General features: G+C 42.7%; 1 pseudogene; it reads left to right on the top strand.

Moving 5' to 3' along the window:
* On the top strand, positions 1-27,352 carry LOC102131506 (pyruvate kinase PKM-like; annotated as a pseudogene).
* Positions 27,353-27,624: the final 272 nt, after the last annotated feature.

Genomic DNA, 27,624 nt, shown 5'->3' with positions numbered 1-27,624 from the left:
ATGGCTGTAGAAATCTTCAGTGACTTGATGCTGAAGCAGAAAGTAATATATATCTTATTGCTTTGAGAAAATAATCAAATCATTTTCTACCCTGGATTGCTCTAGATAGAATTTTAATGTAAGCAGAATCTAAATGTGTCCACCAATCTTACTCCCCTTTTCTCACAAGAATATGGTTCCAATGATCGCTGTTTTAAAGAGGATTTCTAGTGTAATTATGGGAGTATTTGCCCAACTAATCCTTTTCTTTGCTTCTTTGGCAAGGTGCTCAGTTATCATTGTTTGAGTTTAGTTCAGCTGTGGAATTTTCTTCTAACTGTACTTGGGCCCTGGAGAGGCAGAGCCTTAATGGGGGCTGCCTTCTCCACATCCTGCAAGGATTGCAGAGATCCAATAAGTCAACTTTTACAGAATGCTTGGGGATCTGAAGGGTCTATTTGGGCTATAAATGTGCCAGGAAAAAAATCCTTGGATGTTCATTACTAGTGTGGTGGCTCAGTGTACATCCCATTTTCTACCTTGATACCTTATTAAAAAGTTGGAAAATCTCTATTGGGGTGAGAAAGACAACTTCTACTTGTTCGGTGGGTGGTTTTTAAAAGCCTTGGAGATTCATTCCTAACGCAGGTCTATTCTAACATGTCAGAGGCATTTACCATTCACCCACACATGCAGGGAAGGCAGGAGACAGAATATAGAAGAAATTAGAGCCTCCAGGGTGAAAGGAGAAATTTTTCTTTTTTGGCTGTAAGGAGGTCCTTCAAACACAGCAGCTGTGGGTGATGTCAAGGGACAGCTATTGCAGCCCATCTCTCTACACCCACTCAGTGAGGAGGAGTCAGATACAGCCCAGGATTTTTGAAACATTCAAGTTTTCACTAAAAATCTTTATTAATTCAAAGCATTCAGCATGAGTTATATAGGACAATCACAGTTACTGATTGTTTAGATCTGGTAGAGAATTCAGGATTTGCCACTCAAAACCAAAAACTATAAAGCAGTTGAATAACTAATCAATTACACAGCAGGAATTCTGTCTCCAAACCCAAGCACCTACTTTGAATTTTGACTCTTAGGACTGATAAGATGTTCAGGTTATGTTAGTAGCATTGATGTCCAGTCATTTGCATTTCCAGCTAACATGGTGGGGTCATGGAAACGGGTCTATGAAATCATTGCCTTAGTTTTTTACCTTCTTCACATTGCTAGGGACCCTTGTGGGAGGCATCATCAAACTCTCCATCTACTGACAAGCTGAGGTGATGGCCCAAGGAAGACCTTCCTTCCCAATCAACACTTCACCAGTTTCATTCCAATTTCATTCCAATAAAACCCAACTCTTTTCTCCAGACTCTTGATCTCCACTTGTTGCTTTCCTGGAGCTGGTGTTTGAACTCAGCTTTTCTTCCCTCACATTTTCACTTAGCTAACCTTTTTGCCCTGAGCATCACTTGCTATCTGTAAAGGTAGAGGATTCCCTGCTTTAAATCTGGCCCTATAGAAAAAGACCTTTGATCTTAGCAGCTGTCTTATTCCGTTCGTGTGGCTATGAGACAATACCTGATGCTGGGTAATTTCTAAAGAAAATAAGTTTTTTTGGCTTATGGTTCTGCAGACTGTACAGGAAAAAATGGCAGCAGTATCTGCTTCTGCTAGCAGGCTGTTTCCCCTCCTGGTGGAAGGTGAAGGGAACTGGCATGTGCAGAGGACACATGGAGAGAGAGGAAGCAAGAGAAGAGAGGAGGTGCCAGGCTCTTTTCAACAACCAGCTCTCTTGGGCACTAGTAAAGTAAGAATCCATCTCCACCCAGGCAGGGCATTCATCGATTCATGACCCCTCCCATTAGGTCATACCTCCAACATTGGGGATCACACTTCAACATGACATTTAGAGAGGTAAAAAACAAAACAAAACAAAAAATTATAGCAGCCACCCAGCCTCCAGCCCAATAAAGAAAGAAGAAGGACATGTATGTACCAGAGTAACAGAGGTAGACCCTCTCTCTTTTCCCTCCACTGTCTCAGAACATCTTCTTTTGTAGCGACTAACTATAAAATCGAACAACGAGACCGTAAATACTGAGACCACCCAAATAGGTTGCCTCATCCTAGCTTCGTCAGTGAATACCCCCAAGATTCTAGTGTAAGGCATCATTCAATGCCTTTATGCTGGTATTGTCACCCACCAAAAGGAAAAGATAATCTGGATTTTGTCAAGCTTTCCATACTAATTTACCTTTATGCTGAGGAGACATTTTGTTCCCAAAGGGTAATTTATTCAAAAAACTGCAATTGTCTAGGAAGAGGGACTTATAATGAAGATGCCTTTGTAACCATTACTACACTGTGTCCTGACATTTATAATGAAGCCTAGAGCCAGAAATAGATTCTTCAGGAGCATGGGATGTGTCTAAACGCTAGATTAAGTCTATTCTTCTTGAATGTACCTCTGCCTAGGAGGAGTCTGGGGGCTTCCATGTCAGGGGGATTCAGTGGGCTTCTGGAATTGCCTTTGGTTTACTCATGAGCTCTCTTGATGATGCAGCAGTGGCCAAGCTGAGACCACAGACACATGTGCTTCCTTTCACAGGCAACTCAGAAAAAAAATAATTACCTCAATTTCTAAGCAAGGCAGAATGCTAACCTTTCGCTATCTGTTTTATTCTCCCTTGAAATTATATTGATCTGGTCTTTCACTTTGTGATTAAGAGAGAATTTTGTTAGCAGCTGAGATGTGCTGCTCTTATATTTTTCATTGTTATTGAATCCACCTTGAAATCCTTGGGTAGAGAGTTGGAATGTTTTGGAAAATTAATTAAAAGAAGACTTAAAAGTTTTTACAGCTTGAAGAAACTGAGAAGGGTCACCGGGGGGATCGTAGGCCCTTCCATATTCAGTAGAAAACTATTAGACATTTTCAGAGACAGAGAATTGTAAAAAAAAAAAAAAAAAAAAAAAAAAACCAAAAAACTTGTGAAGTGGGTGTGAAAAAAAATCATTGTATAATTTTGCTTACAAATTGTGCTTTTCCAAATGTCTTCTAAAGAAAACATATCACTTCAAGAAATCATTTAGTGTAAACTGGAGATGCTAGGGTACAGAATAATCTTTAGAAACTTGAGTGTATATGCAAAATAATTTGAAATAAACTGAGATTTAGAAGCCACAAAGAAAAGTGGATGGGAAGGTGGCTGGATGGTGGCCAGGGAGACATTTTTCTGGTTGAAAAGCAGCCACCACAGGCTTTTATGCTGACACAGAGAGCGGTCTTCTCACCTATGAGGATATATGGAACGAGCTGCCACAGAGATGGAGGGGAGAGACACATCAATTTCACTTCTCTTGGCAGAGGGGAAGCTGTGCACAGACAACAATTACACGGGGTAGAGTGAGGCCATCATTCACGCAAAGAGAGTGCAAAGATGGAAGGCAGGATGGGGACTAAGTGTCTCCAGCCAAGCCAGCAATATAAGCTATAACCCAGGTATATAACCCCAGTATAACCCAGGGGTTGTACTGGAGAATTCATGTCCAACCTGCAGGGGGCAGCACAGCCAGACCCCCGCCAGTCATTATAACCTACAAATATAGGGTTGGAGTAGCCAGATCTGACATTCCAAGAAAAGCCAGAAAACTGGATTTTGATTTGGAATTTCACCTACTTTAAGAGGTCAGCAATACAACTAAAACTTTTTAAAAATGTTGTTCTGAGGGCATAGAAATTTTCATGAATGCAATAGATGAAGGGAACGGGGTTCTTACCATTGAAGACAGAGGGAAATTGCAAATGCAAGGCACTGGCAAAGGCTTTTATGGGAAAACTCCTCTAAAGCCTCAGTGTTGAGACCAAATGCTGACAGTATGTGTGCATCCCTGAAGCTTCTAACCTTAAATATGGAAGTTAAAACCAGAGTTACATTAACTAGTGATTAGTAACAGTTGAAGCTGAATACAGGATGATCAATTCTACACAGCAAGAGGTTAAATATGTATGCTGTTGTTTGAATTAAAAGTTATACTCTGGAGGAAAATTCATGAATGACTGAATTATGTGTTTTGTGTCTGGTCTCTGTGATTTGCATGCTTAACCATGTGATCCACATTATCATAAATCAGGTAGCACTGCTCACCTGGTGGCGGCTGTAGAAATTTTGGACATAACGTCTGGAAAGAAATGAGTCCTTGCAGGGCAAGCCTTGCACCTCTAACTTATGCAATGAAGGAAACTTTCAGTGGAGTTGGAATTTCTTTCCACACTCTACTGAGTTCGAATATTGCTTCATCTCACAGCAATTGTGCTTGCTGTAGGAAGTTTATTCTTTCTGTCTAACTTCACAACCTATGATAATGTACCCTGTAGAGTTGTGTAGCGGGAGAAAACACTTCCATTGTATCCTTCTATTACAGCCTCCACTGTCTCCTCCGATCCATGTTGCATCTTGCTTCTCCCCTGGTGGCCCCCCAAGCTTTAACACATTTCCACAACTTCCTGTTTCCTTTAAAATAATGTCTAGCTACCCTACCAAGGCTTACATGGTCTTTGTGATCTGGTCCCTGATTCCATTGCTAACATCTCTCACCACCTCTCCCCTAACCTACTCCAAACTTTACATGCTGCTCTATCAGCTGCAGCCCTGTCTCTCTGGGCCTTCACACTGTTTCCCAGGTGGGGCACCACCCTCACGGCACCCTTCTCTCTTTCTGTCATTGCAATTCTCACACTCACAATGGGTTTATGAAGTGGTCTGAACTCAGAAGAAAACATGAATGGAGGTTTTTTTCTATTGCCTCCCCAATTAAACTATGCTAAATATCCTTTCCTTCCCCATATTGACAAAGTGGGCAGATCCTATTACTATTTAATAAAATTCTGTTATCAGAAACCCATTCAGGTTAAAACTCCAATCTCAAACCTAATTCCAATTTCCTTCCCCTACGACCCAGCAAGGCTTCAACATAAAGATTTCAGAGTGTGGGAAACCTGTTGATCTGACCTTGGAATGGAGTGGGTGGAGTGCATTGTCTGACTGTCTGCAAAGGCCCTCTCTTCTGGGACTCTGGGTTTTCCAGAGTATTGGGCTGGGGCTGATGAAGACAAGGAAAGGGATGGGTATGTCCTACTTAAATGGCGTTACAGTCAATGCCCTCATGTAGCAGACATCCAAATGCTGATATTTTTGTGGCACATAGTGTGGATCTATGGGAGGCTCCTTTAGGGGAAATATCTACCACACATTTCCCTGACAGGGTCCACCAGAAGGAAATCTGGTTATTTCCTTCTAACTCCCTTAGTCTCTGCCCCATTTCCCTCCCCACCCCCACCACTGAAGTACCCATTGCTTCTGGGGTTTTCTCACCAGTAAGCTGCTCTCCTGGATGGGGGCACCCATAATTTTAGCCAAATATTTAAGCAACTCTACTGAAGTCATTTTTTAAAAGACAACTAGACAGTATTGTTACAAATTGTTTTTGAAGAGTAAATTCTGCTTTTAAAAAGTTTGCTGGTAAACTGGAATAGCAACAATCAAATCATTGTTAAGTTAATGGCTCTCGCTGCATTTTTAAATCAATTCTAGAATAATTTGGTCATTCATATCTATCCCTGCCCACATTTAAAAAGTTTTCCTGATGTAAATGAATGGGAATGAGCATTATGGATGGTTTGTTTTGTTATCAAACATTCTTTAAAATACCTAAAGAAGATGAGTCCTAATTCCAGCAGTCTCTGCAATCTCTAAAGCTGTGTGAAAGCAGGACAGGGTGTTCAAGCCACCCTACAATGGTAGCCACCTAAGTAATAAGATCCCTGGCTGGGGAAATAATGCCTGGCTCTTCGCCTCTCAGATGCCGGCAGACGAAACAAAATACAGCAACTTTCGAGTGTTTTGTTCTGTGCACAAGTGGAATTACACCAGTACAAATTGCCAGACCACAAGGCCAGCTGCTTCACCTGCAGGTTGAAGATGACGTTCCACTAAACCTGTAAGGAAGAGTGTATTCAATTCCATCTATCTGCCAATCCACTCTCTTTTCATCTGGCCAGGGGTCACCCACCTCCCAGCTACCCACATACTAAGATAGGCCCCTGTCTACTCATGCTTCCCAGATGTGGGATATTTTTTCTTTATCTTTTGGTTCTCTCAGAGTGGTAGACTATGGAGTCAAACCCCAGCTCTGTCGCTCACTCCTTGAGCAATCTTCTTGAGCCTCAGTTTCCTCATCTGTAAAGGAGGGGTAATACTAGTGCTTAGCTCAGTGTTTCTGTGAAGACTAAATGAATCAACATATGGTTTGCAAATTTTTCTCCCATTCTGTAGCCTGCCTTTTCATTTTGTTGATGGTTTTCTTTGCTGCCAACCCTTTTAGTTTGATGTAGTCCTGCTTGTTTATTTTCGCTTTTGCTTCCTGTGCTTTTGGTGTCACTTCCAAAAAAGTCATTGCCATAACCAATGTCAAAAACCTTTTTTTCTGTTTTCTTCTAAAAGTTTTACCATTTCAGATCTTAATTTAAGTCTTTAATTCATTTTGAGTTAATTTTTATATGGTGTAAGACAAACATCTAATTTTATTTTTTTGTGTATAGATGTCCAGTATTCCCAACATAATTTATTGAAGAGTCTCGCCATTTCCCATTGTGTATTCTTGGCATACTTGTCAAAGATTAGTTGACCATATACATGTGAGTTTATTTCTGGGCCCTCTGTTCTGTTCCATAGGTCTATGTCTGTTTTTATGCCAGTACTACATTGTTTTGATTACTATAGCTTTGTGACATAGTTTGAAATCAGGGAGTGTGATGCTTTCAGCTTTCTTTCTTTCTGAAAATTACTTTTGCTTTGAGGGTTATCTGTGGTTCCATATAAATTTCAGGGTTATTTGTTCTCTTTCAGTGAAAAATGCCATTGGAATTTTGATAGAGAGTGCATTGAATCTGTAAATTGCTTTGGGTTGTATGGACATTTAAAATTTTTAATTATTCCAATTCATGAATACAGAATTTCTTTTCATTTATTTGTGTCTTCCACAATATTTTATAGTTTTCAAGGTACAGATCTTTCACCTCCTTTGTTCAATTTATTTCTAAATATTTCATTCTTTTTGCTGCTATTGTAAATATAATCATTTTCTTAATTTTTTGGATTTTTTTGTTAATGTATAGAACTATAATTGATACTTGTATGTTGATTTTGTGTCCGCAACTTTACCGAATTCATTTATTAGGTTTAGCCTTTTTTTTTTTTTTTTTTTTGCTGGCTATGGCGACTTCACACCTGTAATCCTAGCCACTTGGGAAGTTGAAGTGGGAGGATCACTTGACCACAGGAGTTTGAGGCTGCAGTAAGCTATAATCATACCACTGCACTCCAACCTGAGCTACAGAGCAAGACGCTGTCTCTAAAATAATAAAAATAAATTAAAAAAAAATTTTTTATAGAGTCTTTAAAGTTTTCTATATTTAGTATCATGTCATCTGCAAACAGAAACAATTTCTAATTTGGAGTCCTTTTGTTTCTTTTTCTTGTCTAAATGCTCTGGCTGGGACTTCCAGTACTATGGCGAATAGAAGTGGTGAGAGTGGGCACCCTTGCCTTATTCCTGATTTTAGAGGAAAAGCTTTCAGCTCTTCACCATTGAGTGTAATGATATTAGCTGTGGATTTGTCATATATGCCCTTTATTATGTTGAGACACATTCCTTCTACACCTGATATGTTGAGAGTTTTCTTTTTATCATGAAAATATGTTAAATTTTCACTAAATGCTTTTTCTGCATCTATTGAGATGATTGCATGATTTTTATTGCCAGTACTAGAAAGTAATCTCATGTATGTACCTGAAAATATGAGAAATGAGCTATGTTTAAAGCAATTCATTATTAGAGCATTGCTTGTAACAGCAAGAGATTGGAAACAGCTTAAATGTCCATCTAGAGGGAAGAGTGTAATAAATTATGGTACATACAAGGGAATTGAATGGCAGGCACTAAGGAGAATGAGGTATCTCATTTTGTAGTGATACGGATTGTTTTCAAAATGTCTCATTAAGAAAAATAAATAAATAAGTAATAAATATACATGTTTGCTTACATTTGCATAATATATATCTGTCAGAAGACCAAGCAATTGTAACAGTTGTCTTTAGGGAGGTGAACTGGGCTATAGGATAAGAAAAGATTTTACAATATGCTTTTCATTTTCCAATGTTTGAACATGTGAAATGTATTTCTTATTCAACTAAATATATAAATACATTGTTAACGAAACCATGCAAAAGCCTGAGCACATCTCAAGTGAACACGTGTGATTGGACAAGATCAGAGAACTTGCTCATGACTCCAGCATTCAGTTTATGGCTTGGCTAAAATGTCTAGCTGCCCTGAGGTTTTTTTGACCATTGTGCAATATCACTTGTTTGTAATCTTACTCAAACATTGTTCAGTTATTCACACAGTGGCCATGGGTTGGTCAGAAGGCATAAGAAACTAATGAAGAAATACAGCAAATTAATGAAGAACAGATAAAATTATATGCATTCTGCAAATGTGCCTCAAGAGAATCTATACCCGGTCTAAAGTTGTAGTCATCTTATCAAAATTCTTCACAACACGTCGAGACACCAAAATGAAACAGAAAGCATCTAAGTGATGATCTTATCCGGTTTGGCTTTTCACATTGGGGTCTGACTGAGCTTCCTCACACTGCACAGCAGAGTATTATCTATCATGAAATACATAAGTCCCTGCTGCTGATTACCCAGGAGCTACACTGAGTTCCCCAGGTGAGAAGTAGCTCCACCACAAATTAACTTTAGCAACTGGGTGCATTTGTTCTATTGATTTTTAATTTGGTGCTTACATCTAAAAATCATTGCTTTTCTATTTTCCAGTCCAGCACATCCTAGTGCTTACCACGTGTTACTTCTGCCTGATGTCACAGGATCCTCTAACTTGACTTGTCTCCGCTGCTTGGGAGAATGTCTGATTCTGTTAGTGGTTCTTAGGTGCCCACATAGAAAATTGTTTTGCCATATAAACTATATTTCAGGTTATATTATCTCAAACATACCCTCTATATTTGGTGAAAATCCATCCAGTTATTTGCATGTGATGCAAGAGCAGACACCCCAATAAACACAATCTTTATTTGTATAGACGTCTACCATCCACCCTACAATGCATTATTTGTGGCAAAGAACTTATAAACAGAAATCCATAATCCTTTCTCTTTTCATTTGGAAACAAAACAATAAAATTATATAAATAAACCCATTTTGTTTACTTTAATGCTGCACACATACATTGTAACATATGTTGATATGAATTCAGTCTAAAAACATGTTGCAGATAATTTAATAGTTTTTAACACGTAATTGCATACTTCATGTAAAGAAGGAAGTACAGAAAGTTTGTTATTAAATGAGGAAAGACAATATTTTTTAAATTGTAGTAAAAATCACTTTTCAGTTATTTACAAAAATATTTTGTATTAATAGCTTAAAATCATTTTTGTGTTATTCTATGGAAAAAATGGCAAAATGATGTTAAATTCCTAAAGATCATTTTCCTGGGATTATGTTTTTCTTTTAAAAGAATTTGTGAATCAGATACAAAAATGCACAGTGAAAGGTGCCTCCCTTAGGAAACCAAGAAACATGTCCAGATTCTGAACTTCTGACGGCATCCGTGGGAGATGAATGGCCTCCTTTCTGCCTCTTCTCTCCATTGTCTGCCTTTTTCACACCTGCTCAAAGCCAACAAAGCACTAAGTGTTCTCCAAAGTAGTTCTTCGAAGTTTGTTGCTCTTCTAGGGTTTCACTCATCTCAGACACTTATCAAAGAGCAAGTATAGTTAAGCATGGGCTGTGTGTGAAAACACGCAATACTTGGGCAATAATATGAATAATAATATGAATGACAACAGTCCCTGCTATCACCCTTAAAAACCTCCCCCTTGTTAGGCCGGGCGCAGTGGCTCACACCTGTAATCCCAGCACTTTGGGAGGCTGAGGCGGGTGGATCACGAGGTCAGGAGATTGAGACCATCCTGGCCAACATGATGAAATCCTGTCTCTACTAAAAATACAAAAAATTAGCTGGGCGTGGCGGCACATGCCTGTAGTCCCAGCTACTAGGGAGGCTGAGGCAGGAGAATTGCTTGATCCTGGGAGGTGGAGGTTGCAGTGAGCCAAGATCACATCACTGCACTCCAGCCTGGGAGACAGAGCGAGACTCCATCTCAAAAAAAAAAAAAAAAAAAAAAAAAATTTCTCCCCCTTGTTAAATAGATAAATAAGCTGCTATGCTAGTTCAGTCACAAGAGGAAAGCAGAATTTGTGGCAAAAATGAGTCAGCTGAGCACTATCTTATGGGAATTAGCAGGGTCCATTAGAAGAGGAGTGACAGGTGTGTGAGCCTCTCCATCCTATCCTGCTTCAAGACCCCTTGGCACAACAGCTGGGGGTCCTTGGGCACACTCAGCTCTAAACATGACTGTGGCCACCCCATCCTAGAACTTCTTCATGGAAAGATGTCACACAAATGCCAAGCAACACTTTGTAGATCTGTAGACTTGAACTCTTAATGAGGAATCTGTCCTAGCTTCAGCCTCACAACTTCCGTGTGAGTTTTTAGGGGGCAGTGTTGCACATTTGTTAGAGGGCAGAACCTTCCATCACACCCTCAGGCAAAATGAACTCTGCTGTCATCCTCTCTGGGGCTCACAGAACTCCAAAGAGCTGGAATTCTGGCCCTCTGGGGAAATCTCTGTGGGTCCAGTCAGTAGACTGAGTTGCTGCTGTTTCTGGGTGAAGGGGAGGCAGTAGTAAAAAATGGGTTCTGCAACTAAAAAAAAAAAAAAACACCAAAAACCAAAAACAACCTTAAAACCTTCTTTAAGAAATGATTGTTTGCTGAGTTAATTATTTAAAATTGTGCATACAGACACAAAACAAACGGGAAATGTAACTCATCCTTTGGAATTATTAGTCCAAATTCTGAACACTTAGAAATGGCCTCATTTACTTCGAGTAATTTTCTCTGAGTGTACGTAAGCCTCCAAACAAAATTCTGCTAAATGCAATGTGGGAACCTGGATAAGATCCCGGAACAGAAAAAAAAAAATACCTATTTAGGGGAAAAACTAGGGAAATCCAAATAAAGTCTGGAGTTTAGTTAATAGTAAAGCACCGACATACCATGGTAATGTAAGATGTTCCATTAGGGGAAACTGGGTGAGAGATATATGGAAACTCTGTGTACTATCTTTGCAACTTTTCTGAAAATATGAAATTGTTCCAAAATTAAAAGCTTATTTAGAAAATAAAAGGGTAATTCTGGAAGTTGCTTTCCCCTTGTACGTGTGCAGTGAGATGCCTCACTCGCTCTGCACAGGGATGGGGGAGGCGTCCTGAGGCATCCACGGGCAAAGCAAAGCAAAGCGACTTCGGCTGCAGAGCGGAGAAGTTTGTTGATGTGAAGAACCAGCCAGAACTGCTCAGTGTTGGCATTTTGGAAGATTTGGCTTTCTCGATCCTCTTTCCTTGCAATGACAGGACTTGAGTCTGCATGATTCTGAATGAGGCAGCAAACCTAGGTCAGTTGGGCATGTCTGTGGGCACCGTGCTGGCACACAGAACGCTATCAATACATGTGTGCTGAAGCTATGAACAGTAAACTACGTGAATTGATTTTTTTTTTTTTTAGTGACTCTTGAAACACGCTATTGTTCTCTGTACGTACCTCTCTCAACTTTCTCTACCTTCATATTCGCCATCCTTTCCTCCTTGTGTGCTTTTTCTCTTTGAGAGCTTGGCCAAGCGCATTCATTGGTTCCCAGCGACCCCACCATAAACCGCAAAGGGGCTTCTTTGAGGACCTTGCATAAAAGAAATGACTTCGTAGCGAGGCTGGTCAGGCTACATGGCCCTGTCGTGTCTCTGAGATACGGGATGTTCCCCTTAGTTACCAAAGTAAAACGGTGACAGCCGAGAGACCAAAGCAGAGAGGCAAAACCACACAGGGACAAGATGGCCAAGAGCTAGAAATTCAGTTGAAGGAAAAGAAGGTACAGGTTGCCGAAGGTGGATGACAACCTGTCTGTCTCTGCCTGGCTGGGAAGAATTCAGCTTTCTCTTCCAAACTGCTCGCACATTGCAGGGGGGGAGCTTGGGATCCAGAAAGGGACTCTGTGCATTTGTTTTACTTCCCAGGAGGGGTGGTCTGCTCACAACGTGTTCCTAACACTGGGCTAGCACAGAATGTGGTACCCAGGTACGCCATAAATAGGAGACTAAGCTAAGCTCTGTGGAGAAAGCTGGGAAAGGTTCCGCAAAGTCACAATTCCCAGGCCCTAGTCCCCAGAAAAAGCTTTAGAAAGGGTCCTGTAAGTGGCGGAGGTTGCAGTGAGCTGAGATTGCACCATTGGCCTCCAGCTTGGGTGACAGCGAGACTCTGTCTCAAAAAAAAAAACCAAAAAAGAAAGGGTCCTCTAAGCATGGGGTAGAAAATTTTGCAAATCACCTCCCGTGACCTCCCTAAGCTTCTATAGAATGAGGCACTCCTTCTCTAACGAAGGTGGTGCCAGTCACCACTTCCAAGGAGAGCTGCTTCCCCTGGAGTAAGGAATTTGTAGTTAATTAGATGAGCTCTGAATCATGACACATCAATGGAGTGGAAGGCGGGAGGAGGGATAGGGAAGGACCTGATCTTCCTAATGGAACTGGGGTTGGGAGGCTGTGTCAAGAAAGGATTATCTAAGAACTGACATGTGAGAAGGTTCTAGAAGAAATTCCCCAGGTGGAGAAAAAAACAAGCCAGTGTGAATAGGAGAAGGGATGCCTCAACATTCCTTAGGGGTTAAGGGTTAGCGGTTTTGAGTTCTGAATCCAAGTTGTGCCTCTGTCATTGGAAACTTTAAGACTTCATGACCTCACTTGACTTCTTGAACATCTCTGTTTTCTCAGGTATAAAACCAGACTCCCTAAGGCAGCTTATCTTCTATTTCTAACATGTTATGAATGAACGTGTTGGATTGGACTGGAAATTAGATAACTTGGGTTTATGTCTGAGCCCTCCTACTAACTTGAGTAAGGCACTTCACTCTTCTGACTTCACTTTTTCCTTCCATTAAAATGAGCAGTTGAGTTTTTAGTCTAAGAAAGAGCGTTTCTGGGTTGATTTACCTTTGACCTTCGTCCAAGGCCACAAAAATGTTAATTTTAAAGGAAGGGGTACTTCCATTATTTTTTCCTGTTCTTCTTTCTCCCTGATGCCATCTGAAACTGGGGCAACTGACTGGTTTTACAGGTGGATCCTGGGGATACTATTCCATACATAGGACTATTTCACAAAGTTCCCTAAATGCATTATTCTAAGTATCTAAAGTTCTTTGCTATTTTGGCCCTGCCGACCTTTTACATCTCATTCCTTCTTCAAACCCTACATCCTAGCCACACTGAAGAATCTCCCGGGGTCTGTGTCCTGCCAGGCTTCTCGTGTCCCTGGCTTTCTTGTGCCCTTCTCTCTGGCTAAAGCATCCCTTCTCCTATTTATACCTGGCTTGTTTTTTTCTCCCCCTGGGGAATTCCTTCTAGAACCTTCTCACATGTCAGTTCCTGGATAATTCTTCCTTGATGCCCTCTACCCCTAGTTCCATTAGGAAGATCTAGGTCCTTCCTTATCCTTTCTCCCCTTTTCCACTCCATAGCTGTATCATAATATGTACCATAGGACATTGCAGCTCACCGCCCCCTGGGGGCCCTTCTGACTGACTGTCAGTTCCTTCAAGGCAGACTGTGTGCCCCGGCATTTATCACAATATCTAGCCCCTCTACCTGTAATGAAAAGATGAGTGAATACAGCTTACAGTGAGTTTGAGAAAGTGAAGCTAAGGGACAGGGAAGCCAGGAGCCAACCTGCCCTAGGTAGAGCAGGGCTCCCACGGTGAGATTCCCCAAACTGTGCTGTAAGAGATCTGCCCATGAACCACATGAGCTCAAGTCCTTCCAGTGCTGCTTTTTTTCTTGAAGCAGTGCATTTTGGAGCAGACTAGTGGAGCAGATGCCTCTCTTCCAAACCCCAACAGGGCAGGGGCAAGTGCTGGACACATCCCAGAAACAAGAGGCATGTCATGCACGTGCTGTTCCATGTGGTGGCTCCAGAGATGGTGTTGCTGTGTGGCTCATGGTGACATGGCCCTGCCTGTCACTCTGTGGCCCCAAACGGCATGTACCCAATGACAGACGTGTATGTCAAACCACGAAAGACAGCAGCCTGGGGGAGCCTGGGGCAGTTTCAGCAGATCTGAAATAAGATGTCAAATTCAGCCCCTGGAAGCTGGGTATGTTTCTCACCTCACCATCCTGCTTCTCCAGGAGTCAGTTCTCAGCCAGCTCTGTGCCGCCACACTGGCAGGCCACTCTGCTAGGCCTGGCAGGTGTGAGAAGGGCCTCAGAGCCTTGTGAGGGGTCAGGACATAGGGCACCACATCCACTAGTACCCCGCTGTCTTATCTGGATCCTCTGGGGGCTGACATTAAGGGTAAGATGGTGGAAGAGGAACTGTCCGCTTTGCAGTTACTCTGCCCAAAGCTCCCTAAACCTAGGAACCCCCTACACCTACACCTACACTCTATGGCATCTTCCCTCCATAAGAGTAATTACCAGTATATTTCAGTGGCTGAAATTAACTGAGAACATATGTGTCAGGATCTGTGCTATGCTATTTATAGGATTATCTGATTTAATTATCACTATAATCTTATAGAGTAGGTGCGCTTTTTTTTTTTTGGATGGAGTTTTTACTCTTGTCGCCCAGGCTGGAGTGCAGTGGCATGATCTCGCTCTGGGATTACAGGTGTGAGCCACCTCACCTTGCTGAGTAGCTGCTATTATTGCTTCTATTTTGAAGATGAGATGATCCAGTCTGAATTAATTCAGTCACTTGCCCATGTTTCCTCAACTAATGAGTGTTGAGGCAGGAACTCAGACACAAGCTGTCCCATACTTTTAGCCACACTATACTGCATCATGCAAGATCTGGAGAGACAATGGGAGCAAGGACAAGTGGGATCAAATGGAGCCAAGCAATGCAAGGGTACCTGTGGGAGCCCCATCACAGGGGCCTCGTGTTCCTCCCTTGACCCAGACAATAAGAAACCAGAAGAAACCAGCTGGGTCATTTCTCACTCCACTCCCTTAGATTGAGTGGAGGTTCAGGCTCACATAAACAGAGTTCTCTTGGCTACTAAGAGGCACTATCTGAACTCAAGGAAGGAGTGTGTAACCATAACAACAATGATATAACCCAATCTCTACCCCCGTAGAAAGAAGAGAGTTTATGTTAAAGAACTATTTATCTCAAATAACTATTGAACAGGATAGCTTACCACTAACATTCAACTTGGGCAGCAAAAAACAAGTGGAAAAATTTGGTGGCTGAAATATTTTCCTTGACCACCCACAGTCTGGGTGTAGTATGCAAAGAGGACACCATGGGTCAGACAGTTCAGGCCCCCCACCGAGGAGCCATCAGGGCTGGGGTCAGTAGGTTTGCCATCTGTCAGCATCATTCCGTTCTCTAATACCCTTGGGAGGGTTGCCTTGTCACATCTATTGAAAGCTACAATCTCCTTCCTCTTGCACTGCCTCACAATGTTAGTAAGCAAGCAATTTAAGAAGTGAATTATACTAATTTTGCTTATCCTTGAAGTGTGAAATTTTAGAAGATGGTGCCAAATGAATGATCATGTATATTTCTCAGTTTGTTCATGACTTTTTAAAAAATTCGTTCATTCTTAAAGATACTTCCACGCTGTGTAAATTTAACTAGAGATGAAAAATGGAAGATGAAAACAATTGTGAAATTATCTGAAAGTACAGGTTTCTGATGCTGATAACAAGAAAAAGAATTTCTATGGCCTTGAAACTATAGATCTTTTTGTCCAAGGAAATTCTAGGCCTATCATTCATTACCTAAATAAAAGCTGGGATATCAACTGCAACAAATTGTCACAAATTTTACTTATGAAACAAGACTAAACAAAGTTGTCATTGAAGGCAGGGTGGGATCTCATTTCATTTGTGAATTTGAGACTAAAGCTAGTGCATGGATTGTAAAAACTGAACGTGGTCAAAGTGATCCCTGAAAATTATTTAATTACACCATAAAGAACAGTGTCTATGATTTGACATATGCAACCTGTATCAGGTAGCTATTGCTATAATTTTGCTGCATTACAAATAACCTCCAAATCTCTGTGAAAAACAATAAGCATTTACCACCCATGTGCCTGTGGGCCTCTGGGTCAGTTGCAGCATCTCTGTTCCTTGTGCTTTGTTCTAGGGCCTGGGCTGGAGAGACATTGGTTATCCAGGGTATATTCTTCCCATGGTCATGGCAGGCGCTCAAGGGGACAAGCCCAGCCCTGTTAGTGTGTTTTTAGCCTCTTCTTGCATCAACATCTGCTAACAGCCCATTGGCCAAAGTGAGTCACATGACCAAAACCCAAATCAAGGGGCAGGGAAGTACATTTCTCACACCTCAAGGCTGTGGCTAAATGTGGCTGTCTAGCACTACTAGCAAAGAATAAAGAAATGGGACGAATCTGTCCCAAGTTAAATCTGTCCATGATGCTGTTTCCCCATGAAGACACTCCATTTACTTTATTTTTGAGGGATCTGTTTCGTTGTTATATGTGCCATCTAATGGTCAGAGATATCCTTAAGAACTGGCCCAGTAGTCCCAACAGTCAACACCCCCATGCAGAGACTCCCTTAAAGAATCCTTCTCTCTACTAGGAGTTGTTTGATGACTTACTAGGATCTGCTTCTCCATGCTGCCCTGATCCTTGCAGACAACCCAAACTTGGTTCCATTCCTGCTCTCCTCCCCCTCCCTTTGACCCCCTGTTTTTGGGCTGCCCAGGGTGTGACTTCCATTTACTCTTGGACGTTGGACAGCTCTGTCACTACCCCGTATTCCAATACTGCCAGAACCCTGGGGCTCAGGCTCATCTGGAGTGAGGTTGATGAGGATAGTCTAACAGTCAGGGTTCATTCAGGCAAGAAAAGAAAAGGAGAAACCAAGCATTTTTAGCAGAAAGAGATTAAATCCAAGGACATTCATGATCATTGAGTAGGCCTGGGGTTGTCAAGGTCAGGAAATCTGCTCTCACTAAATCTAGAACAGTAGGAATTAGAGGAAGCTGCCACCCAGACTCCAGCTGCCCTGGAGTACTGAAGCAAGAGATTCTCAGGAGGGCACCTCAGAGCCAAGGGCAGCTGCTACCAATAATCTCAGTTGCTTGCCTGCAGTAGGTGATTCTTGGGGGATATTCCCCCCAAATGCGCAACAGCGCATTATCTCATCTGCATGACAGAATTATTTTCTTCCACTTTTCATTGGGAAGCCCTAACTGGGAAGCCCTAACTCTGAAGCACACTGGGAAAAGAAGTTGCAGACTTTGCTCCAGCAATGCAGAGTACAGTGCGGCAGGGGTCAGGGACGATGCTGGGTTTACACAGACCAAGCAGAAAATCCATCACACCCCTTTCCCACATTTAAACTTCCAAACAACCACCACGACTACCCCACACTCTGCCTAATGTGATCCCTGTTACATTAAAATGCACCAATTCTGTCTACCCATTGGGAGAGGAACACGGTCTCATAAGTCATACTATACAGACCAAGACAGAGGGTGACTTTTCAGATATTATCCAGATAATTACATGAATTTTAAGATTTGCTTGGCACCAGTTGATTCATTTTATATTCATTTACCTAAATGAACGCTCATATTCATAGTTGAGGGATTATTTTATTTGAATACTATATCTTTTAAAATATTTGCTGGGGTTATTATGTCAACAGAACCCAATAGAAGGAAAACTGAAGTTTTTACAAGTCTCTTCTTTATGGTAGAACCTGAAAAGACTCTTCAGTTCTACCTAAATGAAGAAGAAAAATTCTTCTGGCATTTATTTCCTTCCCATACGGTTTCCTGCCTTTGTTCATGCACGATTTTCTTCCAAAGAAAGCCATATTCTCTAATCATAAGTCATACTGGAAACATCAATAAATATAAACAATTATTCTCATCCCACTCTCTTCAGTATAAGAAGAAACTATAAAATGTATACAATATGTTTGTAACATAAATAAGAGAAATATATGTGTGTGTGTGTGCGTGTGTGTGTGTGTATATATATATATATATAGCCTTTAAGTAAATTCAGTGATTCTTATATAGTGGTTCTTATAAAGCGAAGAAATTTGAATTCAAAGGCCTTTGGGGTCCTGTAATTCAACCATTCATCATTTACTCATTTATTCAACAATCACAGATTAGTGCCTGCCCTGTGCAGGCAAATTTGCTTACGAGTCCTATCCACAGGGTGCCCCCAGTGTAGCAGAGGAGTTCACAGTTCTGTTACCAAAGGCTTGAAATTCGCATACTCAAACAACAACTAGCACACAAAAATTCTCCTCCCCTAATTGAGTTGAGAAAACTACCCACGTCACCAAATAATTCTTAGCTTTCCTAAAAGAATCACCAAAGAGCTCTTTCAAACTAGTAATGAGATTGGAATTCCTAAAAATAAAAATACACTCCACTACATATGGAGAGCAACACTGCCAGCAGGTGGCTCCGGCAAGGCCGTCTGATGGGTGGGTGAGTCAGGTGCTGGCAGTCCAGGGCTAAATGTGCTTGGGTCTCCTCAAAGTTGCCTGGCTTTTTTTTTTTTTTTTTTTTTTGAGATGGAGTCTTGCTCTGTCACCCAGGCTGGAGTGCAGTGGCGCGATCTCAGCTCACTGCAAGCTCTGCCTCCCGGGTTCACGCCATTCTCCTGCCTCAGCCTCCCGAGTAGTTGGCACTACAGGCGCCCACCACCACGCCCAGCTAATTTTTTTTTGTATTTTTAGTAGAGATGGGGTTTCACCGTGTTAGCCAGGATGGTCTCTATCTCCTGACCTCGTGATCCGCCCACCTCGGCCTCCCAAAGTGCTGGGATTACAGGCGTGAGCCATGGCACCCAGCCTTGCCTGGCTTTTTAGGGTGATCAGTGGAGTCTCCAGTGGCCAGAAATGCCTGAGTTCTGCTGATTTTGTTTTGTCAGTAACCTCTTATTGAATTGACTGTTACTTATTTTTATTAACAACAGGTTGATGCTAATGATTACCATAGACTGGGAAACACAGGTTCTGTGTAATATAGATGGGTTCCTATTTTAAAAGAGTCTTCGGTTGTATCCAACAACAAAGCTGTAAAATCATGGAACCAGATGACTCTTCAGAGAGTTGCTAGTGCACTGCCAGCGGCTCGCCAGAGAGAGTCACAGAAGGTTGGCGCTGCAAGACATCTTACATTTCAGAGCAGAAAGCAGAGGCTGGGAGAGACCACTTATCCCACGCCCCACACCGGGTTGAAGGCCGAATGAACCCTCAGTTGGTCACGGGCTGCCCAGGTGACCAGTATCCCTGCTGCACTACACAATAAGCAAAGACATAGCCATGGACATAGTGATGACATAGCCATAGCAATGATCAGAGAATCATTTCTTCCCAAGATCCCAAGAAGAAATGATACTGTAATCATTGCTCCTTTGCTCATTAGCTGTCACTGACTGAAAATCTAATTGAAACATACCAGTGATGTCGTTTTACAAAGGATAGAGTTAAATGGAAATATTACAATGCTATCTATAGGAAAAACCTGTCAAATATACAAATACAAAGCTCAGAGAGGCTGTTGCTAACAGATAAAATGTGTGAAGTGGTGGACATTAATATACACAGTAGACTACAGTTTGTTACTAAGAGTCTTAACTACACAGATAATGGTTAAGAGCCTGGTGTTTTTGAGTTAGGCAGGCCTACTTTCAAGTACAGTTTCTTTTTCTATTTTTTTCTTTTTCTTTTTTTAACTTTTACATTTGGGGGTACATGTGAGGGTTTGTTACATGTCATGGGGTTTGCTGTACAGTACAGTTTCTATTACATATATATTTTTTTGAAACAGAGTCTTGCTACTACACCCAGGCTGGAGTGCAATGGCTTAATCTCAGCTCACTGCAACCTCCGCTTCCTGGGTTCAAGTGATTCTCCTACTTCAGCCTCCCAAGTAGCTGGGACTACAGGCGCACGCCACCATGCCTGGCTAATTTTTGTATTTTTAGTAGAGACGGGGTCTCACCATATTGGCTATGTTGGTCTTGAACTCCTGACCTCAAGTGATCTGCCCGCCTCAGCCTCCCAAACTGCTGGGATTATAGGCATTAGCCACGGCATCTGGTCCCTATTACATATTAACTTGGAAAGTTTGGCAAGTTATTTAGCCTCTGGGAGCGTCCGTTTCTTCTTCTGTATATTAGGGATGTCATAATGAGAGATAATCTATGTAAGGTACTATCACAGCATTGCCATATAGTGTGCGCTCACTCACTGCTAATCATGGCCAAAAAGTATGTAACATGGATTAAGGAACTGGTACCGCCGGAAACTGATGGAGCCTTCTTAAGATATTTGTTCTCCCTATTGTGGGGGTAATTCCAGGCTGCATTTCAAACAGTGTTGGCACAGAAATTCTTAAAGTGCAACCCTTCTCTCGTCCCCCTATGCCTTCTGGATTTCTCTAGGCATACCGGGAACCTGAACTCAAAGTCTTAACACAGGAACTTGTAAACTACTCACACCTATAGCCTGTAACTCTGACCCATTCACAAAGATTACGTTCTGTGGGAATACTATTTTTAAGAATTTTCCCTGAAAAAAAAAAAAAGGTGAATTTATAGAGTTTCAATACTTTAGCATGTGACAAACTTAAGGGACCAGGGGGTCTTTTTAGTTATGAGGAAATAGGAGTTGAAATAATGTAAAATTAGAACTCTTTCAAGAGGGTGGTCAATCCAGTCAGTGGAACCACAAGCTGGACCCTCTCCTTCTTGTGGGCACCAAGACTCCAAGGGCAGGCTGACCAGGAAGCCCCAGGATAGAAAGTTGGAAAGTGCCTGTGGGTGCGGCAGGTTCTGAGGCTCAATTCAAAAGGAAGTGGCCTCAGCCAGGGGAGAAGCACAGAAGCACCACAGGTAGAAGTGGGAATGGGCCGTTTACTGGTCAGAAATCTGCCTCTGTGTCCGCCTTCACTTCCTGCTGGCTGTGTAACCTTGGGCAAATCACTTAACCTCTCTAAGCTTTAGTCTTATTGGTAAAGTGAGACGTTCTGAGTGGGTGGCTGGCCCACAGCAAAAGCATAACTAACGTGAGTCATTATTATGAGTAAGAAACAAGTCAGTGGAGACACTGAGGCCTGCATACAAAAGTCCAACAAATCACAAGGCAACAGGGAGAATGGGCTCAGCACAGAGAGGCCAAGAGTCCTGGGCCAGCACCACTGGGAGGAGGAGGAGCCCCCTCTTTCTTGTTCTCCATGCCCTGGCCTTCTGCTGTGGTACTTGCCTTTCTTCAGGTTCTTACCTTCTTGCTGGGACCTCAGTGGTCTCTTGGCCTCCTGTGACCATCCTCACTCAGATTCATTTTCTTCAGTGCTGCCAGGCAATATTTCCTACAATGCAAACCTGAACAACTTGCCATTCTGCTGAAAACTCTTGAACGAGGGTTTTAGCAAGAGCTAGCCCAGACCCTCTGGCATGGCTCATAAGCCTTCCGTAACTTGGCAGGTGCTTCCATCTTTTGACTCACTTGTAGGCATGGCACACGGGAGAGTCCTGCAAGCCAGAGAAAGGTCAACTTCATGTTGGTGAGAGGCTGGGGGAGATAGAGCATTAAGAGAAATACCTAATGTAAATGATGAATTGATGGGTGCAGCAAACCAACATGGCACATGTGTACCTATGTAACAAACCTGCACATTGTGCACAAGTACCCTAGGACTTAAAGTATGTATAAAAAAGTTGTCATGCAAGAAAAAAAAAAAAAGGCCAACTTTGTAGCTCGCCAGCTGATAAGACACCTGCTTGGGGTCAGAGAAACCGCACTTACCTAAGCACTTATTTTTTAGCCATTCTCACCCTTCATTGAACATTAGAATCACTTGGGGGTGTTTATAAAATACTCCAATGCCCAGGCCACACCCCAGACCAATTATGTCAGAGTCTCTGGAGTGGGATGTGCCCGTCAGTATTTTTAAGCTTCTTTGGTCATCCCGAGGTGCTGTTAAGCTGGGGATCACAGCTATACGTTCATTTTTATCTTTCAAAGGAAAGAGTCTTATCACTTGTTTGAAGTCCAAAGACATCAGCCTCATATCTGAATATCAACCACCTGCTAGTTATTGCTGACTTTGGGAGAAACATTGATCAATTTCAGAAAGAGGATGTCGGGGAAGTAAAAGTGCATGACCAATTCAGGAAGTGGGAGATCAGCCCAGTCTCCTGCAAAGCCCGTGGTTTTACAGAAACCCTCCTGAATGTCAGCGAGCATAAGCCCTCGTGGCATGGGCAGCTCTCGGTGAGCAGCCTGGCCTTGGTCCAGCTCGGCACAGAAGGACCAGCACAGGGAGGGAGGAAGTGACTCAGGGCTGCCCTCTCCCCGACAACAGGACAGGACTGTAACCTTTTGTGAAAGGACAGGTAAAAATAGCTGCAGCACTTTAGGAAGAACTCAGAATTTTTAGATTCTGAACCATCTGATTATATAACTGAGGGTAAGTGATCTGGGAAAGGGCAGGAAACTATTATTTATTGTCTTTTAGTGTCCTGGGCTCGGTGCTGTATGTAGGTCCCACTTAATCTTCACAATGACTCTGTGAGGTTATTGTTTTCCTCTCCTTTTTCTGTAAATGAGGAACCTGCAGGCACTGAGGGGGAGAGGATAAACTTGAAATCACTCAGCTTGCAAATGACGGAGATGGGACTAACCCTGGTGCTGTCGTGTCCCACACCCCATTCGCTGGCTTGACTCTGGCTCAACCCCAACCATGACACATATGGGGTGGCCATGAACTTCTCCAGGAGCTAGGGCTGCCTGGCTGTATCCTGTATCCTAGTGTTCTTGCAAAGCTTCAGTGAGAGACAAAAGCAGGGCCGGGTGCAGGAATGTCTTAGCTGATCTGAATGGCTTGTATTCTGTTGGCCCCACAAGTTCGCTGAAAGCCGCGGGATGATCTATCCCACCAGGGGTCCAGGAATTTTCATCTGGCAATGCTACTTATTATGGTAGATCTGTGAGGGGGTGAGCAGAACCTAGAAAACAACTTGGAAGACTTTACAGGCACTCAGATAGTGAACTTTATACACCTTTCACGAAAAGGAACCCGGGATCCTTGGAAAAGTAGCCATTTCCAGGTCTGGGGCAGGAAATGCATAAATTGAGAAAGAAAGAAAAGAAGCAGTCAAAGATTAGATTCCCGGGGTCATGCTGAAAGGACACACGCATCAACTTGAAATGATACTCACTGGCTAGAGATGGATGATTTGGATAAAAAAGAATAATGGCTGAAATGGATTGAAAATGTCAAGCATATAAAAAGTCAAGAGTTTATAATAATACACCATACCACCCGCTCACAAAAACCACAACACGCAACTCACTGGTTAACTACCTTTGGGAGTTGCTTGGGCGCCAACTCATTATTCTGAAGACTGATAAATAGAGGAAAGGAATAAAACATCTATCCTGTTTTTCCTGTATTCATTTTTTTTTTTTTCAGAGAAACCAAGTAGCTGATGTAAGAAAAGTTTTTATTTATAGAAAAATCACAATTGGCCAGGTGCGGTGGCTCATGCCTGTAATCCCAGCGCTTTGGGAGGCTGAGGTGGGTGGATCTCCTCTAAGGTCATGAGTTCGAGACCAGCCTGACCAATATGGAGAAACACCATCTCTACTAAAAATACAAAATTAGCCAGGTGTGGTGGTGCATGCCTATAATCCCAGCTACTCGGGAGGCGGAGGCAGGAGGATTACTTGAACCTGGGAGGCAGAGGTTGTGGTGAGTCCAGATAGTGCCATTGCACTCCAGCCTGGGCAACAAGAGCAAAACTCCATCTAAAAAAAAAAAAAATCACGATCGATAATAGAGGAGGAATGTTAGAATTAGAAAATTACCAGTTTGCAACTCTGTTGAAATAATGGTATCAGGCATGATCATCAATAGCTATTAAAACCATGAAGTGAAGGTTGAGTGAGGCCTTGCTAATAGATGGGTATCCATGAACCTACTGATCAACCTTAGCCTACTGGAAGTGGAACAGGCAGGCATGATGTATCCCAGATGTCACAGAATACACAACACTAGCACGATCTAGATGGAATCTGAAGCTAATCAAGTCACCAGATCTGAGTATAACCCACAGGAAATGCAGAGAGTAGAGAAATGTGTTAAATGCTAGTGAGTCCTCTCCCCTCATGGTGTAGAGGAATGAGGTAGCTAGGCTGAAGGCACATGCCTCAGCCCCATTCTGTGACAATCCTATACAGGCCCTGGGACATTTACAAGACAAGCCAGTAAAGAACCAGCTAAACTTTAGTCATCGTTCACTATAATTCAATGTGAGAAAGACGATCAAGTTAGCGTGTAAGACAGGCAGGACCTATCGGAGGATGAGACATCTAAGTTAGTGCTCTTGTTTGAGGGCCCTAAATAATATTTTTAAAATAATAAAGAAGCACATACTGTCATCTATTTCAAATGTTTAGGTTTGAAACCTTTCACATACACTCACACAATGACCATCTCGTGATGCCATTTGGAAATCATGTCCTTCATGAATTGCATCACCCCACGACCTTGGCCCATGCTCCATTATGGACTGCTGGGCACACTGCAGATTTCCCAGCTGGAGAAATAATAAAGCCAATCCCTGCCTCTTATTCTGTTTCTTTTCTATCCCATCCCAGAGGATAGCTATAGAGATAATGAGGGCACAGAGAAGTAATGATTCTCTTGCAGCAGTAATTGCCCCCAGATTTGCTCACCTATCTGCACCCATTTTCTCTGCCTTCCCACCCAGGACCTCAGATTTCTTATCAATGCTCTTATCAAAGCCACCCTACCACTTCATACTAAATGACACCTCCTCTAACAAACCCAGAAACATTCTTCCAGAAGTCCTTTTGCTACATCACTAATTTTTCTTCTTTTCGGGATCATTCACATTAGCATAAAACATGTTATTATCTCTCTCATTAAAAATACCTTTCCAAATACCTGTAGAGTATACTATGTTCACTATTTAGGTGATGGATTCACTAGAATTCCAAACCCCAGCATTATGCAATATAGCCATGTAACAGACTTGCACATGGAACCCCTGAATCTTTAATAAAATAAAATACGATAAAAAATAAAGTCAAAATAATAAAATAGATTCCAACTGCATAAGGATTTAGAGAAGAAGAACAAGATGATTTTCAAACACAAGCATTTGTGGAGATTGAAATTTTTAAAAATAATTTTGTACAATATTACCATGTACAGAATACAACTTTCATAATTAGTAGCTAACAATAAAGAAAGCTAATTTAATATATTTTTAAAAATACATTTTCCTTAAAAAGGAATAAAACTTTCAAAGTTAGTAGCTAACAATAAAGAAAGCTAATTTATGTTTTAAAAAATATATTTTCCTTAAGAAAAACTAGAGCAGAGATCAATGAACTAGAAAATAGAAAAATAATACAAAAAATCAACAAAATCAAAAGTTGGTTATTTGAAAATATCAACATAATTGACAAACCTTTGGCTAGATGAATTAGGAAAAAAAGACCACTTAAATTTCTATAATTAGAAATGAAAGTGGACACAGCAGCTGCATATCCTGGGGCTCCTGACCTGTCTGCTTTTGCAGCCTAGCCCAAGTCGGTCAGCACTGCAGGACCTCAGAAGCCATGTTGAAGCCCTGTAGTGAAGCCAGGGCTTCACTATGACCCAGCAGCTGCACGCAGCCATGGCTGACACATTCCTGGAGCACATGTGCTGCCTGGACACTGACTCGCCACCCATCACAGCCTGGAGCACTGGCATCATTTGTACTATGGGCCCAGCTTCCCCATTGTTAGAGATGCTGAAGAAAACAATTAAGTCTGGAATGAATGTGGTTCATCTGAACTCTCACGGAACTCATGAGTACCATACAGAGACCATCAAGAATGTGGAAAGCTTTGCTTCTGACTCCATCCTCTACCAGCCCATTGCTGTGGCTCTGGACACTAAAGGACCTGAGATCCCATCTGGGCCCATCAAGGGCAGCGGCACGGCAGAGGTGGAACTGAAGAAGGGAGCCACTCTCAAGCTCACGCTGGATAACACCTACATGGAAAAGTGTAAGAGAACATCCTGTGGCTGGACTACAAGAACATCTGCAAGGTGGCGGAAGTGGGCAGCAAGATCTACATGGGTGATGGGCTAATTTCTCTCTAGGTGAGCAGAAGGATGCTGACTTTCTGGTGACAGAGGCGGAAAATGGCGGCTCCTTGGGCAGCAAGAAGGGTGCGAACCTTCCTGGGGCTGCCGTGGACCTGCCTGCTGTTGGAGAAGGACATCGGGACCTGAAGTTTGGGGGTAAGATGTCGATATGATGCTTGCGTCATTCATCTGCAAGACGTCTGATGTCCATGGAGTTAGGCAGGTCTTCATCAAGATAATCAGCAAAATCGAGAATTATGTTGGGGGTTGGAGGTTTGATGAAATCCTGGAGGCCAGCGATGGGATTATGGTAGCTCGTGGTGATCTACCACAAACCTTTGAGATGAGATTCCTGCAGAGAAGGTCTTCCTTGCTCAGAAGATGATGATTGGGCGGTGCATCCAAGCTGGGAAGCCTGTCATCTTGCCACTCAGATGCTGGAGGACATGATCAAGAAGCTCCACCCCACTCGGGCTGAGGGCAATGGTGTGGCCAATGCAATTCTGGAGGGAGCTGACTTCATCATGCTGTCTGGAGAAACAGCCAAAGGGGACTATCCTCTGGAGGCTGTGGAGTTCTGCCACGGGCACCCATTACCGGCGACCCTACAGAAGCCACTGCCGTGAGCGCTGTGGAGGCCTCCTTCAAGTGCTGCAGTGGGGCCATAATCGTCCTCACCAAGTCTGCAGGTATGCCCACCAGGTGGCATAGGGGCACGTGGGCCAGATACTGCCCACGTGCCCCTATGATTGCTGTGACATGGAATCCCCAGACAGCTCGCCAGACCCACCTGTACCATGGCTTCTTCCCTGTGCTGTGTAAGGACCCCGTCCAGGAGCCCTGGGCTGAGGATGTGGACCTCTGAGTGAACTTGGCCATCAATGTTGGTAAGGCCTGAGGCTTCTTCAAGAAGGAAGATGTGGTCATTGTGCTGACCTGGTGACACCCTGGCTCTGGCTTCACCAACAGCACGCATGTTGTTCTTGTGCTGTGATGGACCCCAGAGCCCTTCCTCCAGCACCTGTCCCACCCCCTTCCCCCAACCCATCCATTTAGGCCAGCAATGCTTATAGAGCTCACTTGGCTGTAGTGTGGCACTGGTGCGCTGGGACACCAGGGAAGAAGATTTACGCCTCGCTGAAACATAGCTGTTTTTAGAGACTGCTGTGGTGGGACAGCCCAGAGTTTGGTTGCCAATCATGTGGCCCCACCCAAGCAAGGGAAGGAGGAGGAATGCAGAACAGAGGTCCCCAGAGTGTATGGCAA

Source organism: Macaca fascicularis, chromosome 4, assembly GCF_037993035.2.
Source record: "Macaca fascicularis isolate 582-1 chromosome 4, T2T-MFA8v1.1".
Lineage (NCBI taxonomy): Eukaryota > Metazoa > Chordata > Mammalia > Primates > Cercopithecidae > Macaca > Macaca fascicularis.
This window is presented reverse-complemented; position numbering and strand designations above follow the sequence as displayed.